Source organism: Rhinolophus sinicus, chromosome 1, assembly GCF_057876585.1.
Source record: "Rhinolophus sinicus isolate RSI-liver-muscle chromosome 1, RSI-T2T, whole genome shotgun sequence".
NCBI lineage: Eukaryota > Metazoa > Chordata > Mammalia > Chiroptera > Rhinolophidae > Rhinolophus > Rhinolophus sinicus.
In genome coordinates this window covers 203,464,314-203,480,677 of record NC_142501.1, presented here as the reverse complement: position 1 = coordinate 203,480,677, position 16,364 = coordinate 203,464,314, and positions in this window count along the sequence as shown.

Here is a 16,364-nt window from a genome sequence, read left to right as displayed (position 1 = left end):
CCAATAGTATGGTTTTTGTGAGCACAGCTAGCCCAGTGGTTTTCTCACACTTGTGCTGCCGCTATTACTCCCGACTGGATGGGGTATCTTTTTGCAAGTTTCTTAACCTCTTTGTGACTTGGTTTACTCTCCTGTTGATTGCAAATGATGGCAATCATCCCTGATCATTTTGTGACTTAAATATGATAATGGGTGTAAAGTTCTCAGCCACAGTGACCGGTATATACCAAGTTCTGAGTAAATGTTAACTTTACATATTATCCTACAATACATTGTAAGATGAAACTTTCTAGCAGATCTGAAATATATCAGTGAGGGCAAGCAACATACAGGACTCTTGCAATGAACACCAAGCTTCAAATTTTCTTGAGTCCTATACTCAGAGTTCTTGAGTTTTACGTGATTCACGTGCTGTTGCTGTGAATGGAAGTTTTGCCCACTGGCATTACGGTCGGGCAACAGGTGAACACCCACAGTCCAGCAAAGGAGAGTACGCCTTTCTACAGAATCATTCCATTCATACTTCTTGTTCCAATAGCATCAGAAACAACGTTTCCATTAATCATTTCATGAAGTACAAGAAAGTTTATCTGGCATATTTTCTCTTTGCTCTTTTTTTCCTTCACCAACCTCACATAGAGCTAAGCACTTGAAAAGGAAACAAAAAATTTAGTTTCTGTTATTTGTTGTCAAATGATTCACAGATTTTCTCAATACCATTTATAACATGTTAGCAGTGTCTTCGTAAGGTGTGCATTTGACTTTAAAATACAATGGGTCCTTTTAATTGAAAACAATAATAATAACAAGAGAAAGACACAGAGAGAATAACAGACACAGAGAGGGAAAGAAGAGGAGGAGGAAGAGAAGGAATAAGAAAGAGAAAGAGAAAAGGAGGGGAGGAGAGAAAGAAGAAAATAGAAGAACATAAACGTGCCAAGTAAAAACATCTTTAAACCCCTTTTCCTTGCACCTGAAATTTTATTTTAATAAAAGTCGAACCATCATCTTCCTGAAGAAACAGGAAGTTTTTATCTTAAAAATAGTGGTGGAGGTAGGAAAGTTAAGACTCAATTCAGTTCTACTTATAGTTAATGAACCACACACATATATATTAAATTGAATATATATATATATATATATATATATATATATATATATATATATATATATTCAATTTCTTGTGGGATATAAAGAAAAATGTATATTTGTCTAGTGTAAAATTTAAAGAAAATAGAGTGGATTCTGAGTCACATTTAGGTTCAAATCCCAGGTCCCACATATGCAACTTTCCCTTGGAAAGTGACTTTAACTCTGTTTCTTTCTATACATGATGGAGGTTGAAGTTTGCTATTTTAAAGACTTTTTATTTTAAAGAAACATCAAACACAGGCCAGACACACAGCAGATTTGTAATATATTTTAGCATTACGTCTGCCTGCCTTCAGGAAACTTGGATTTTCTTTGGCACATTACAGCATGAGCATATGATATAGAGCAACATGAGCTGCTCAGCTAGTAAGGTATTCAGAGAACTCCAAAAAAGATCACTGCTGATGTCTCATGGACCAGAAGAGATTGGGGCTAACCTAAGGAATTAATAGGTTTAAGGTGAATTTTCAGTGTCAAATACTGATCATAAGACTGTTAAATTAGTTTTATACACCATATATCAGGGTAGGTACAGTATAGAAAAACTAAGGAAAATTAACACCACCTATGTCTGTCAGAGAACAGCTCTGAAAACTGACTGTGAGAAGTGAATCAGGTTTTACATGCTAAAGGTGGAATTATGTTTTTAATTACAATTAAATTTAAAGCAGCAAAATGTCCCTTCATCATTGCAGTTTCACGAACTGGGATTGACTCTACTTCCACTCCTTATATGACCCCCATCCCTTTCTTTTTCAAAGGATCAAAGACATAAGATTAGGAAAGGAAAGGTAAAGACACTTTTCTGTTCTTTGTTGCAAAAAAAATTCTTGTTTGACCTTGATCTTTTAAAAGTGTTTGTATTTGCTTCCTTCCTAATTTACAAGGGCAAAAGTGGGCTTGGGTTTTTGTGCACATAGAATATTCTCTTTTTGATATTTAACTGAAGCTTATAAAAATCTGTTTGGATCAGTGATATATTGTGATCACACTGAAAATCTGTTAAGTTACAAATTTTTCTTGAAAGTTCAAGTGCTTCTGGGTTAAAATAAAGCCACAAAATCCATCATCTCCATAAAAAAAGAAAGTAAATAATAGATTAAAAAAATACAGACACACACCTACAACACAAAAATCATAATCCATGGTGGCTTTTCTCCACAAAGGAAAATGTAGTTATTTTTCTTTCTCCCTTATCCATTTATTCCTGGGAAAATTTACTCAGGATTTTTCATACACTTTCCCAAATTTCTCATTTCCAGGGGCATCTTCATTTACCTGTTCTTGGCTGTAGAACCCTTGACATCATCTTTATGCCTTACGTCATAAACTATGTCTATATTTTCCAAATAGTATGACTCTTTCTGTGACATTGGCTTTGTCACTTGTCTCATTGACATTTTATTTGATTTATACATTTTCTTTTCTGTTTTTTGTTTTGTTTTGTTTTGCTGTTTGTTTTTTTGTTTGTTTGTTTTTTGTTTTTTTGTTTTGTTTTTTTTTGGCCATCCATTCTGAAACCACTGTTAGGAAGGCCAGATTTGCCTTATAAATGGATTAGAATTATAGTGTTTCAGTAATCTTGTTTTTAATTTCTCCCTTTTGCCTACCTACTCACTGTACCAGATGAATTCCTAGTTCAGTCCTTTCTCATTTTTATGTTCAAAAGCCTCTTCCTTCCCCCATGCTTGCTCCATCTGTAGTCATCCAACAGCTTATCTGATAACAATTCCTACTTCTTTATTGTTTAAGTAAAATATGTCATAGTCATCCTTACTTTTTGCCCTGTCCTCAAATCCATTTTCACATTAATCAACCAGATGATCTATTTTGCTCTGCATCATTTGTACTGAGACTCCACATTATTGTCACCCCTCAACTGCTACCTCCCTGTGGATTAAGCAGTAGCCTATGCTCCATTGATCTACAGCTGCATGGATTCCTCCAAATTACTCCTAACTTGGTCATTGTAAGTGATTCTTTCATTTTTCTCCATTATGCTCTGGGTTGAGTGGGCTCAGCAGAGTGGTCCTCACTTGAGCTCTTTTGTTTATTCACAGTCAAATGATGCATGAGACTGAATGTCCAAGAGGGATTTCTAACTTGCCTGGCTCCTGTCTATTGACTAGACCTCAGTTGGGCCTGTCGATTGGACCATCTATGTCTGGACTTTCCATGTAACTGGAGTTTCTCACAGATGGCAATTAGGTTCTAAGCTAGAGCTTCTCGTGCGTGAGTTCAAGACAATTAGCTTGAAGCTGCAGGTCTTCCCATGAAATCCTTCTATTACTTCCATCTCATTTTATTTCTTAGACAAGTCATTAAGTCCACCCCAGATTCAAGAGGGGGGACATGAGCCTCCACCCCTTAATGTTAAAGGAGAAGCAGATGCGTAATATAGGGAGGGAAGAAATTGATGGGTATCACCTTCGAGACTCTACCATAGCCTTGTATTTGTCTTTTTGTTTCCTTCTTTGCCCCACTTCGCTAAATTATTGCTGAATCATCAAGAATAATTCTTTCTAAATATAAGTCAGATTCTCTTAGTCCTCTGCTCAAAACCCTGTAATGACTATCCATCTGACCTAGAGTGAAAGCCAAAGTCCTTACAGTGACCTGTAAAACCCTACACAATTTAGCTTTCTGCTACCTCTTCTATAAACTTATTTTCTACAACCCTTTCCACTCCTACTCGGCTTCAGCCACACTAGTTTCTTTATAGCTTTTTTTAAACACTTCAGACATTTTCCTGACCTGGGGCATTTGCCCTGGCTGTTCCCACTGCCTAAAATGTTCTTCACTCAGGTATCTACGTGGTTCCATCCACCATGGTTTTCAAGTCTTTGTTTAAATGTCACTTACTCAATGAGGTCTGACATGAATATCTAATTTAGAATGACAACCCCACCCCAGTTTAGGGTTTCCTAGTCTAAAATAAGTGGCTTCATTCGTTTCTGTTTTGATTGGGAACTTGTATTGTTCAATGGTCTGGGGAGCTGTTGCTTCTCTACCATCCATTGGAGGTGTGTTTGGGGAACCAATAATTTGGGCCTGGATTTTGGAGAACATTTCCTTGTTTGGAGGCGTCTATAAGTGGGATGTGTCATTAAGCATCAGTACACATCTGAGACATGCTTCCCTCCCTGAAGCGCTGAATTGGCATTGGCACAACTAAAGAGGCGTGGTTCTCCTAGAACAAACTATTCCATATTAGTCGAGTACTTTCTTTCCTCAATCGATTTGCTTTTTCTCTTCCTAATATAAGAACTGTCTTACACCCTTTTTAGCATTTTACCCATTTTCAAATCTCAGGGTCTGTCCCTGTTTCATCTCCTCCACATATATCCATGCTCCAAACTCTTACTATAAGTATTATCAATTTCATGAGGATATCTTTAAATTCAGTGTTCTTAAAGTGTGGTCCCTGGTGGTTTCTGAAGCTGTTTCATGAGGTCTTTTGGATTAGAATACTTCGTCAAATAAAAAGTAAAACTCATTTGCCCTTTTCACTCTCTCACTCTGCAAAAAGGCAGCATTAGACCCATACCTCCTGATGAATTAGGTTCTACAGTGCAGCTCAGAATATCATATCCTGTGGTTTCCACATTGGGTAGAAAAAAATAGAAAACAAACCACACCCATGTTTTCCAAAAGAGAGTGAGCTAAAGAAGAAACAAAGTGTCACTGAAAAATTGAGTTAGAAAAAGGTATAAATGCAAAGTCAGGTAAAAAAAAGACCTAGTGTGAAATTCAGAAACAGACTACTAAAATGTTTGTTTCAGTCAAAGGAATTCCAGCCCCAATTATTAGCACCTAATCATGATACCTCAATTTTTGGGTGTGTTTCCTGATTGGCCCATTGTCAACGATATATGAGGTGTTAGACTGAAAACAAAGTTAAGAAAAGGTGTCAACTGCCACATCTGGAATGGATTGAACCTTCCTTCCAGCCCTATTGTTAACACCCTCTTAACACCCTTCGTTTTATACTGCCTAAGCCAGGAAGGGGTAAATTGGTGGACGGGTAAGACAGTACAGCTGGAAGTACTTGTCTACTGTATATATAACTGTCTTCATGGGAAGAATTATTCCATATTATGAATAGACTTGAATTCCGCTGGTGTTTCATCTGCTTAATTGACAGCTCACTATCCTTTTATGCACACAACACCAAATAACCTAAGGAAACAACTGAATAAAATAAAATACATTGACTGAGTACCTATTCTATAGATATACTTAGAGATTCTCTACTAACAACATATACTGAGCAATCAAACATAAACAGGACCTAGACTTTAATGGCTTTCCCAGAAAGGATAATGGAATTATACTGAGTAAGCCATAATTTCATTGAAAGTTCTCCTTGTAAATCAACTGTTCATTTTTTGCAAGGCTCCTTCAGTGGTGTAAGAGGGAGGCTATAATGTAAAAAGAGGGAGAAACTCTACTCACACTATGGATGCACCCAAGACCCCAGCTGCCCTGGTCCAGGGCTATAAAAAAAAATAAAAAAAAAATACAACATTAAGGGACTCTGGAAAGAGCCTTGTTTCTAGATGTACCAAGAATCAGCAGACATAAGTTCAAGCCCACATCCTGACAATTACCAGGCAAAAGTGCCCCTTCATTTCTGTAGGTGCCATTTTTTTTTTACCTGTAAAATAAGAAAACGTCTAAACTCCTATGTAGATCTGAAAATCCTATGGCTTTAAGTAAATATGTGATTTCAAGCCCCAAAATGTCGTGGAAGTACCAGCTACAGGCACTTGTCCTATGAAGCACATCAGTTTGTGATGAGAGGGTCTGTTTTGGGCTAAGTTGTCACTCTGATTTCTGACAGTCTCTCAGACCCTGTCCCTGCAGTCACTAAACGGACAGACCCACTCAACTGTGCAACACAAACCAAGGAGAAGTGACAGGAGTGCACAGGTCTCAGCCACCAACACGTGCTCTTGCAGGGCAGTGACATAAGCACTCACCTGTTGGAGCTACAAGGGCAGCAAACTCAGTCAAAAGAGGCAGATGCATCTACTTAAACAAAAATATAGCTGGCTGCCACATTCAAAGGGGATTCTGAAGGGAAGTGAGAAATTCAGTGATCTAAAATGATGGCTGAATGGATACCTAAAGGAACGATATTCTTTGGATACTTTCGGTTTCAATAGAGGACACTAATATTTCCAAATAAGTGGAAAATAATTGGTATTTACTTCCTTTGTTATTCGATGGAATCATATTAATCAAACGAATTCTTAAGAATTCATTTTGACGTAACCTGACCCCATAGAAACTTTACTGCAACTTGGCCTTCGTTTAAATGTTTGCATGCAATATGTGACTGATATTTTTAATCAGAACCACATTCATCTGTGTGCCCTAAATCCCCTACAGCCCTCATTAAAAATGAAAAGTCTTCTGTCTAATTACTCCTGAGGTTGTTGAATTTCGCAAACTCACCGTTCCCCCTTCCTGAATTTTATTTTACTACTTGATCAACAGGAACTGTTTGTTGCATTTGGAGATTTCAGGTCTTATTTGGCCAGTGTGAAAGCTGGCACTGATTTCTACGCTAGATTTGCCACATGGGCTTCATGGGGAGACTCTGGGTGACATGAAATACTGTGCTGAGATAGTAATGCTCTCATAATCTCCACTTATTAAATTGTCAAGTGTGGTGACAGTCTTTATTAGCATTTGCTCCTTTGACTTTCCTTTTTTAACAATCAGCAATAAAACGTTCTTCCTACCCTCAAAACACATGTAAGTTGGTCATTATTTCTATTTCTGATGGGAGGAATTTTTTTTGCTGAGACACATCTAAAGCTTCTTTTTTTTTTTTTTTTTTTTTTTTTTAAATATATAGAGAGTGTATGAAATGCCCTTATCTCTGTGTGATGGTGTAAATTAGCTGACTCCTTTCCGTATAATATTCTGTATTTTCCAAACAATTTTAATATACGTCATTTACAAAGTTTTCTCTGGAGAAGTTTCCCCAGAAGTTGTACACATTTACATCCATCCATCACTGAAAACTCCTTCAAATAGCAGTGGATGATGCTAAGGTGGTTTGGGAAGTTGGCATAGATCTCCACATGAAGCTGCGAGTGGATGGCAGCACTTATGATTCAGGGGTGAAAGGATTGGCAGCTAAAAGCAATGCTGAGGGTGTTTTTTAGATGCCCCTGGTGGGGAACATTCTTGCCCCTTCTTTTGCCTTCCAGTTCATCGCAGGTTAACGTCACTGCCTCCAAGGGAAGCATGTGCCTGCCATCTCAACAGTTGGAAGAGTTAACTTGTTTTCCAAGGGAAGCTACACAGGAGTACTGAGTGCTAGACAACATGGAGCCCAGGAATGAGGAACAAGTAGAGATCACGTCATTAATGCTTAATGATGCAGCACTCGCACATAGCAAAGCTGATTGTGGGCTCTGTCTTGGCCATCGATGCTCATGCAATGCCAAGATGGCATGAAAAATACCTCTGCTCTGAAGGCTGTGGGTCAAAGGAGGCTGGAGATGAGATTACCTGGGGGAACTTAGTATGAGATTGGAGAGAAACCACAGAATGACCGGTGTGGATCCCACTGCCAATCTCAGTGCAGGTTGGGGGAATGTTATATACTTTTCATATTGGGTTTCCTAAGCCTAATTCCTAACAGGCATGGTGAAATCCCACTGGGGATTTCTGTTCCTCCTAATGCATTAAGCATCTCAGTTGGAAGGTCCCATAAAGCATTTTTCCCTGCTTTTTTTCTCTACAATACTGCAGCGAAAAAGGATTAAAAAAGAACAGCACAGGTGCAAGTTGCAGCTGTTGAGGGTAAACTCTGTTCTACTCTATTAATTCATATCCCACCAGGGGGACTGGAGAATAGTTTAGTTCCCATAAAAAAATTGTCTTCATCAAAAAGAAAGAAGTTTCTTATTCAGAGTATAGCATTGTTTCAGCCAAAGGGGCTTTTATAAGTGCAATTTCCTATCCTAGTTAAACAACCGCAGAAATAAAGAGGGACTGCCTTGGTTTTGGTTTAAAACTATTTAACATTTTACATATATATGTGTGTGTGTATATATGTATATATATACACACACACATATATATGTAAATATATATATATATATACACACATATATACACAGTATACTATACATATATATGGCATACTGCTATATACATACAAAATCTCAAGCCGCATTTTAGTAAAAGTTTAAGAAAACAAGGGTAAATAAGCCAGCCCTATATAATCAGTCTTTCATTGTGCTTAATTCTTGAATAAAAAACATCAATGACAATATATAAGTTTACATTATGTATTTATTTCAAAAAGTAAATCACATAATAAGGTACCCTTCCCATAAAACTATGGCTTAATCATTTTTATTTCCTGTAGCCTCATCTATAGCTGTGTATGTTTATCATCATGACCCCGATGTACGACTTTTAACTATTACATGAAGATTCACATATGTTCAGTCTGGAGAGGGCGGCGGGGAGAGGGAGAGAGAGAGACAGAAAGAGAGAGAGAGAGAGAGAGAGAGAGAGAGAGAGAGAGAGAGAGAGAGAGAGAGAGAGAGAGAGAAACAGGAAAGAGAAACAGGAGAGAAGGGGAAGGGAAGTACAGAGAATGTGCACTTTCTCCCTCCCTGACTAACGGGCTCTAGGGTGATGTTTAACTGAGAACCTCAGTTCCTTTCAAATCGATAGTAATTCCTGACTTTCTTATCTTTCAGAATAAGCATAAGAATCCAATAATAACATGATCAAAGATCGATTGTACTCTGTAAAGAAGTCTATGATCATTTTATGCTCTTTGTACCCAGATCACTCTGTCCTTTGATATTTTCATAAAATCTTCTTCACTCCCCTATCACGTTTCATGAGAAATCCATTGCCTCTCCAAGATTTGTTAACTTTTATATTTTCATGGTCACTTTTAACTCTGCGTTCCTCATGCTTATGCTACACTCCTTGGCGATCATTCTCTTCTCTTTAACGTGACTCAGATTTTATTTGTAATCGCTTGACGTTCATGAAACATTGGTCCCATGGGGCAGGTATGCCACAGAGACTGACCTTCAGTGCATCTGCCTCTTCTGGCCTTCCCAGTCAGGGAGCATTGTCACACTTCCTCTTTCTTTGCTCATCTCCACTAAGTCATCTTCTGTTCCCCCTCTTTCCTTTTTGCTCTTCTCATCTCTCAACCACCCCCAGTTTAATGTTAATTTTTTATAGAGCCATATATCTGTCACTGATTTTTCTTATCTAAATAAGGACATGCCAGAAGATGGAGAACATCATGTCAATTTCAGCACCAAAAATGGCAAATAGAAAAAGGCCATGCATTCTAGAAAGAAATGATGGCACTCCATTTTGGATGGAAAACGGATTTAAAGTACTATTTTATATAACTTTTTTTTTTTACTATTTTATATAACATTTTAATAACACATTCTTAAATCTTGAAATCACAAGTACGCATTGCTTAGATCCTCATACCTCTCTACTAAACCCATGGCAGACGTTTCTAAACAAACATGACCCTCTGGCTAGAGTTCAGAAATGACATTAGAATCCTTATCAGTAGAAGACTGCTGACCAATCCTGATAGATTGGAGTTGGCATAACAGATTGTACCTCTTTTCCATCCCTGCTTTAGAACATATGTGCAAAGATAGGCCTCAGAAGCATTGCAATCGTTCTTTCAATAAGTACACACTAATAGTTGGGCACCTTGATGATTGCTCAGAATATACAGATAATGGCTTTCATGGACATGACATTCCAGTGGAGGGGACAGCCAAGCCAATAAATAAGTGAAAGGATGTTTAGCAGGTTATATGATTGACGCATGGTTGAGGCTTTGTGAGGATATACAGGAGGGGGTGCTCTGTATACAACTGAGCTTAGAAAAATCTTCACAAAGGAGGGAGCATTTTAGATCTGCCTTGAGGGAAAGTAGAAGTTTGAAGGGTAAATAAGTAAGGCTCCAGGAAAAGAATTCTAGAAGGGAGGAATAATATGAATAGCCCACACACAGACACACACACACGCACACACACACACACACACACACACTACACATTCATATATATATATATATATATATATGTATATATATGAAATATATACATATGAAAGAATAGTGATTTTAGAAGTAAGCATTTTACAAATAAAGTTTGAATTTTTTTTTCCTATTTAGTATTTTAAATTTAATTGCATGATAATTTCTCCCTGGGACCCATTCACCCAATTCTTGTACCACTCCAGTGGGAAATTATTTTGGGTTCTATGTGTATTCTCATAGCGCTTTTAGGCAGTCAAATGTAATGTATACTACTTTTTTTGTTTGTTTGTTTGACATTTTTGTCAACTTTGCTAATGTATAATTGGCAGACAGTAAATGACACATGTTTAACGCGTATAATTTCACAACTCCTGACATACAAATACACCCATGAAATCATCCCCACAGTCAAGAGAGTGAACATACCTATCAACTTCAGAAGCCTTCCTTGAACCGCTTTGCAATCTCTCTCCTGCCATCTCTGCCATCCCCATGTCCATCCCCTGGCAACCGCTGGTCTGCTTTCACTATACGTTAGTTTGCATTTTCCAGTTTTATATAAAGGGAATAATACAACATATATTCTTGTTTTGTCTGGCTTCTTCCATTCAGCGTAATTATCTGGAGCTTCAGCCATGGTGGCCCTTGTCCCTTCCTCTTAATTGCTGAGTAGTGTTCAGCATAATGGAGACTGATTTGGGAGTTTTAAGCAATTGGATGCAATTGTCACCTGACATGCATTAGGTTCTAAATGAGTTGACTCTAATTCTATCTCTAAGCTACGTTCCTACTACTCTCTGCTCTTCTTTATAGGAATAGTGTAATACATTTTGTTCCATGAAGTGATTATTTTGGTTAAGCCTTTTACCTTTCTATAAGCGAATCACTATGCTCAGAAAAAAACAAAAAATGCTCCTGACATTTATCTAATGAGGGCCTATTTATTGTTAGGATTAGAGTGTCTCCTAAATCAGCATTAGAGTATCTTCTAAAATGCCTCCTCTATCTGTGATGGAGGTGTTTACTTTCTCCTCTGTGTTGCTTCAGGACTACTGTCATCTCTTGTAGAATTCATCACATTCTATACTAATTGTTTTTTTCCCATGTGTTTATGTCTTACTAGAACATGAGTTTCTCATGGGCCATACCATGTCTTGGCTCTCATTTTATATCCAACATTTAGTACAGTCCCAGAACTATAATTAGTATAAACGTGATTTCACATGAGCTTGCATTGTGATTATAATAGAGTTGAACTGAACAGAATAGAAATATTGGGATCGCCTCTCTTTAACCCTTGACATTAAATGGAGAAGACAATAATGATTACTCATGTTAGTGACTCATATCTGGGTAATATTAAAACAGGTGGCAGCTCTCGCCAGGTACCACTCTCAGGATGAAGGGGACTGGCTACTCTTACCTGGCAGACAAACATCTTCTGGAATCAGGGCTATACGTTTTGTTGAATTGAAGGGACTAAAGTATTTTTCTTAACTATAAACAAAGAGTTTCTTTTTGTTTTTAAATGTTATTAGCTCAAACAACCTTATTTGAGTCAATTTCATGGAATAAATAATACAATGCTTTAAGTAAGCATTTCACCATACGTTTAATCAACGGACAGAACACAGGCATAACTAATGATTCTCAGTTGAAGGTGTTTCAGCACCACTACGGAGTATTTAATGGTCAGGGCATTTTTCCTGCCTGAAGGTAATACTCCTCAGGGTGGGGGTGGGGGTAGAGGGACTACTGACATGTGGACAGTGGGTAGAGATAAACATTCTACAATGCTTGGGACAGTCTCTGCAAGGAAGATAATTTTTTGCCCTAAATCTTAATAGCAGTTCCATTGTGAAGCACTGATACTAAACGATTGGGGGGTATTTACCCCCAAAATGCTTATAAAAGTATCTTGGCCCTGGTTCTTTTCCATTGTCTGGTTGTGTATCCAATGTACGCATATATCTTACTATATAACACGTACTCCAAGTTGGCATATGCAGTTCTTTAGAAGAACCCCCTATCCAACTTGAAACTTTGATAAAATGCTGGTAGCACCAAGTGAGTAGGTGAGAATAATCCCAGGGGTTGAGTGATACCCAAACTATAAATTTTAGTTTGGAAATTCTTTAGTACAGTGGTTCTCACCTGGGGGCAATTTTGTCCCCCAGAAAACATTTGGCAATGCCTGGAGGTATTTTTGATTGTTTTATATTAGGAAAGTAACACTACTGGCAATTGGTGGGTAAAGAGTCCAGGGATGCTATTAAATATCCTACAGGGATGTTGTTAAACATCCTTAAATGCACTGGAAAGCCTCCCTCCCCCCAAAGCAAAGAATTACCCAACCCCAAATGTCAAAACTGTTGAGCTTGAGAACTCCTGCTTTAGAGTTGTCTTTCAAATTTGAAATGCACTAGAAGCCAAGAATATCTACTTTGGCTCATAGTTCCACTTCTGAGTGACAGTAGCAGGGTATTATCCTGGACCCTTTGATACAGGAGCACAGTGGCCTAAAGGGGGGTTAGAATTGGACATCAATACCTCCAGTCACCCTTTATTACCTATAGTTTATGTTCTAGACTCCTTAGCTGTGGGGTTCTCGATCCTGACCATACATCTGAACTGCTTGGAAGGTTGTAAAACACAGATTTCTGGGTCTCATACCTGGGACTCTGATTCAGTAGGTAGGGAGTGTGGCCAAGATCTTCATTTCTTACAAGTTCCTGGGAGATGCATCTGGTCCAGGAAACGTACTCTGCCTACCAGTGCCCGTAACTCTCCGTTTGTCTGGTCCCCACCTGTCTTTGGAACCCCATTAGTCATCACCAAGCATTTCTAGCAAAGTCAGGTACAATTCCTCTTTGATTCCTGCTTACCTCTTCCATTTATTGATTTATTTGTTTGCTTATTTTTACATTGGTGCCTTATTTCTGTTCCTTTTGCTCAGAATGACCTTTATTGCCACGGTTCACAGCATCTCCTTTTAAGAAAATAGGGTCAGGGTAAAACAAAACACAAGCCAATAAGCAACAAACAAAAAATCTCTGCCTTTCCCCTGTAATGAGCTTATTAACTGATGCTATAATAACTGACAGTGTTTTTGTCTTCATTTGGCTAGAGGCAGATTGACATCCCACCTCCTAAACAAAAATTAACTGAATACTATGAATTCCAATTTGCTAATGTTATGCCTTTCTTGCTTCCTTTTTCTTATTCACTCATTATTTTTCCCTAAACCCTGGTTTCTGCACCTTGCTATTTTAAAATTTTGTTTCATAACATTTTTATCAGCAATTTTTAAATCCTTTGAAAAACAGGGCAAGGTATAAATAATGAATAATACTTCCTTCAGGGTCCGTTAAAATGCTACCCCACACAAGAATTGCCCTGCACTCACAATCATAAAATGATCTCAAAATAATGATGCTCTCTTCTGAATTCTCTTAGGATATTATTTATATCCTTTGTATGTCATGCATTTTTTACATTGTAATGTTTTAAATTATGCAGTATTTGATAGTTTAATAGAAAATATGTGATATAAGCAGAAGTTAAGACACAAAGCAATAGAACAAAAGCCCCAGAAACCATTTTCTAACTTAAGTAATCACCGTTACAAACACTTCTGGGGCCATTGTTGACATGTGACCTTGTCTCATAGCAGGTGTTTCTGTAGGGCTGATTTTAACTGTATAGCTGAATGGAATTGCCAGATTATGTGTGATTGATGCTATGACATATTCTGGATTATTTTTCAAAGTGGTTGTACCACTTTACACTTCTCTTAGCACCAGATGAGAGTTATTCTTTCTTTAAAGCTTTAGCAACACTTTCATAGGGTCATATTTCTTGAATTTGGCCAATCCATCCAGAAGGTGTAAAGTAGTATTTCATCATGGTCTTTACAGGTCTTTCTGTGATTGAAATTGGAGATGAATTTATCCTTATTTTATTTATTTAGTTTTTTGCCTATCATGTTCCTAACTGTGAAATAGTTGTTCTTGTCTGGCAAACTTTTCAACTGGGTCATATGGCTTTTTCTCATTGATTTTTTTTTTTTTTTTTTTTTTTTTTTGTCTGTTTGTTTTTTAGGGATTCTTTATACACTCCAGGGAGAAATCTATGCAGTTATATGCATTACAGATTTCTTAATGTTAATATAGTTGCAGATGTTCTTTGATGAGCAGATGTTCTTAATGTTAATATAATTGAATTTATTAATCTTTACTTTTATGCTGAACAGGTTTGATTCTTTTTATGAAAAACCTATTTATAAAGACAGGCTTCTATATTGTTTTAACAGTTTTGAAATGTTTATTTCTCATTTAAGTCTGTACTCATTTGGATCTGTCATATATGGTAGGGATCTATCTATATTTACTTTTCTGAAGAATGTCAACATTATCTATTGAATGGTTTCTCTTTTTCTCCCTGATATTCAATGTCATCTTTCATGTAACAAGTTTCAACATATGAGTGATGTTGTTTCTGCATTCTCTGTTTTTTTTTTTTTTTTTTTTTTTCTCAGTTGGTCAGTTTGTCATCTTTTACAAATACCACACATTCTTATATAACTTTATAGTACATCTTCATATCTCACAGAGTATGTTCACATATATTATTCTATTTCTTCTAACTTTTCTTGGCTCTTATCTCTTTCACATGTATTTAATTATAAGATTGTTTAATTCCCAAAGAAAAGAAGGAACAATGAGGTTTTCATCAGAATTGCATGGAACCTCTAAATCAATTTGGAGAGAAATAATAACTTTATGATATTGAACCCTCTTATCCATGCATCTGGTAGACCTTTTCATTTATTTTGATATTCGTTTATGTTAGTCATCAAAGTTATGTATTTTCCTGTAAAATATTGTGCATATTTTATTTCTAGGAACTTTAATGTTTTTGCTATTGTAAATATTATCTTTTTTATTATGTTGCTGCCTATTTTGGCTTACTCATAGATTATAAACTTTAAAAAAAGTGTGTATATTTACATTATCTATAAATAACAAGTGCTTTATTTTCTTATCCTATCAGATGTCTATCTATCATCTATCTATCTATCTATCTATCTATCTATCTATCTATCTATCTATCTACCTATCTATCTAACTACCTATCTACCATCTATCTATCTTAGTACAATGACTAATGTCTTGAAGATAATGTTAAGTGGATGCATTGACGGTGACATACTTGTCTTACTTCTGCTGGTCGGGGGAGGCTTCTAAACTTCCTACCTTCAAGAATGATATTTCCTGTACTTGGGGGGTGGAGGCTGGGTGAAGTGCTATACCCTTAATAAGATTAAGGGATATCCATTCCAGCCCCAGTCTGATAAGGTATTTTTATTGTAAACAGATGTTGAGTTTATAAAATTATTTTCTCTTTTAATGTATAAACCTGATGGGTGGAAATAAAAATTTCATATGTTAAACCACTCATATTCCCAGGATAAGTCTAACTTATTTATAATAAGTTATCTTTTATGATTATAAATAATCATTTGTATACTACTGAATTTTGTTTGATAATATTTAATTAACTTTTAAATTTTATTTTATGGTAGTGAGGGTCTTTTGCCTGTAATTTTCACTTTTTATACCATTGTTATCTGTCTTTGGCAATAAGTTCATGTTGGCTTCATAGAATCAACTGGATGGTCGAGAGATTTTTAAACAAGTGTTAAGTTTGTCATCTATTGCGAGATTTGGCATAAATAACCTGAAGGCCATCAGAAACGTTTTTATATGAGGTATAAATAAACTTCTACCTTATTTTGCAGTTATTTATATAAAATGGAACAATATATTTTAATGTGTAATTTTTAATGTAATTAGAAGTACTTTTTAAATGTATTAAATTATTTTTAAACACCGTGTATATCTAAAGATGAGGTATTATCAAGGAAGACTTCCTGATATGTAACTTGAGTTTTTTAGTAATAAAACACAGCACACAGTTAGGCAAATCAGGCAGGAAGTAATAGACAACAGCTTCAGCATATGCAAAAACTTGGAGGCATATTAGAACTGTAATATATGTAGGGAAATACCAGCAATTGTATACCACTAGAATATAAAGTTTGGTGGAGAATGGCAGAAGTAGCAGTTGGTGGGAGAGCAAAGGC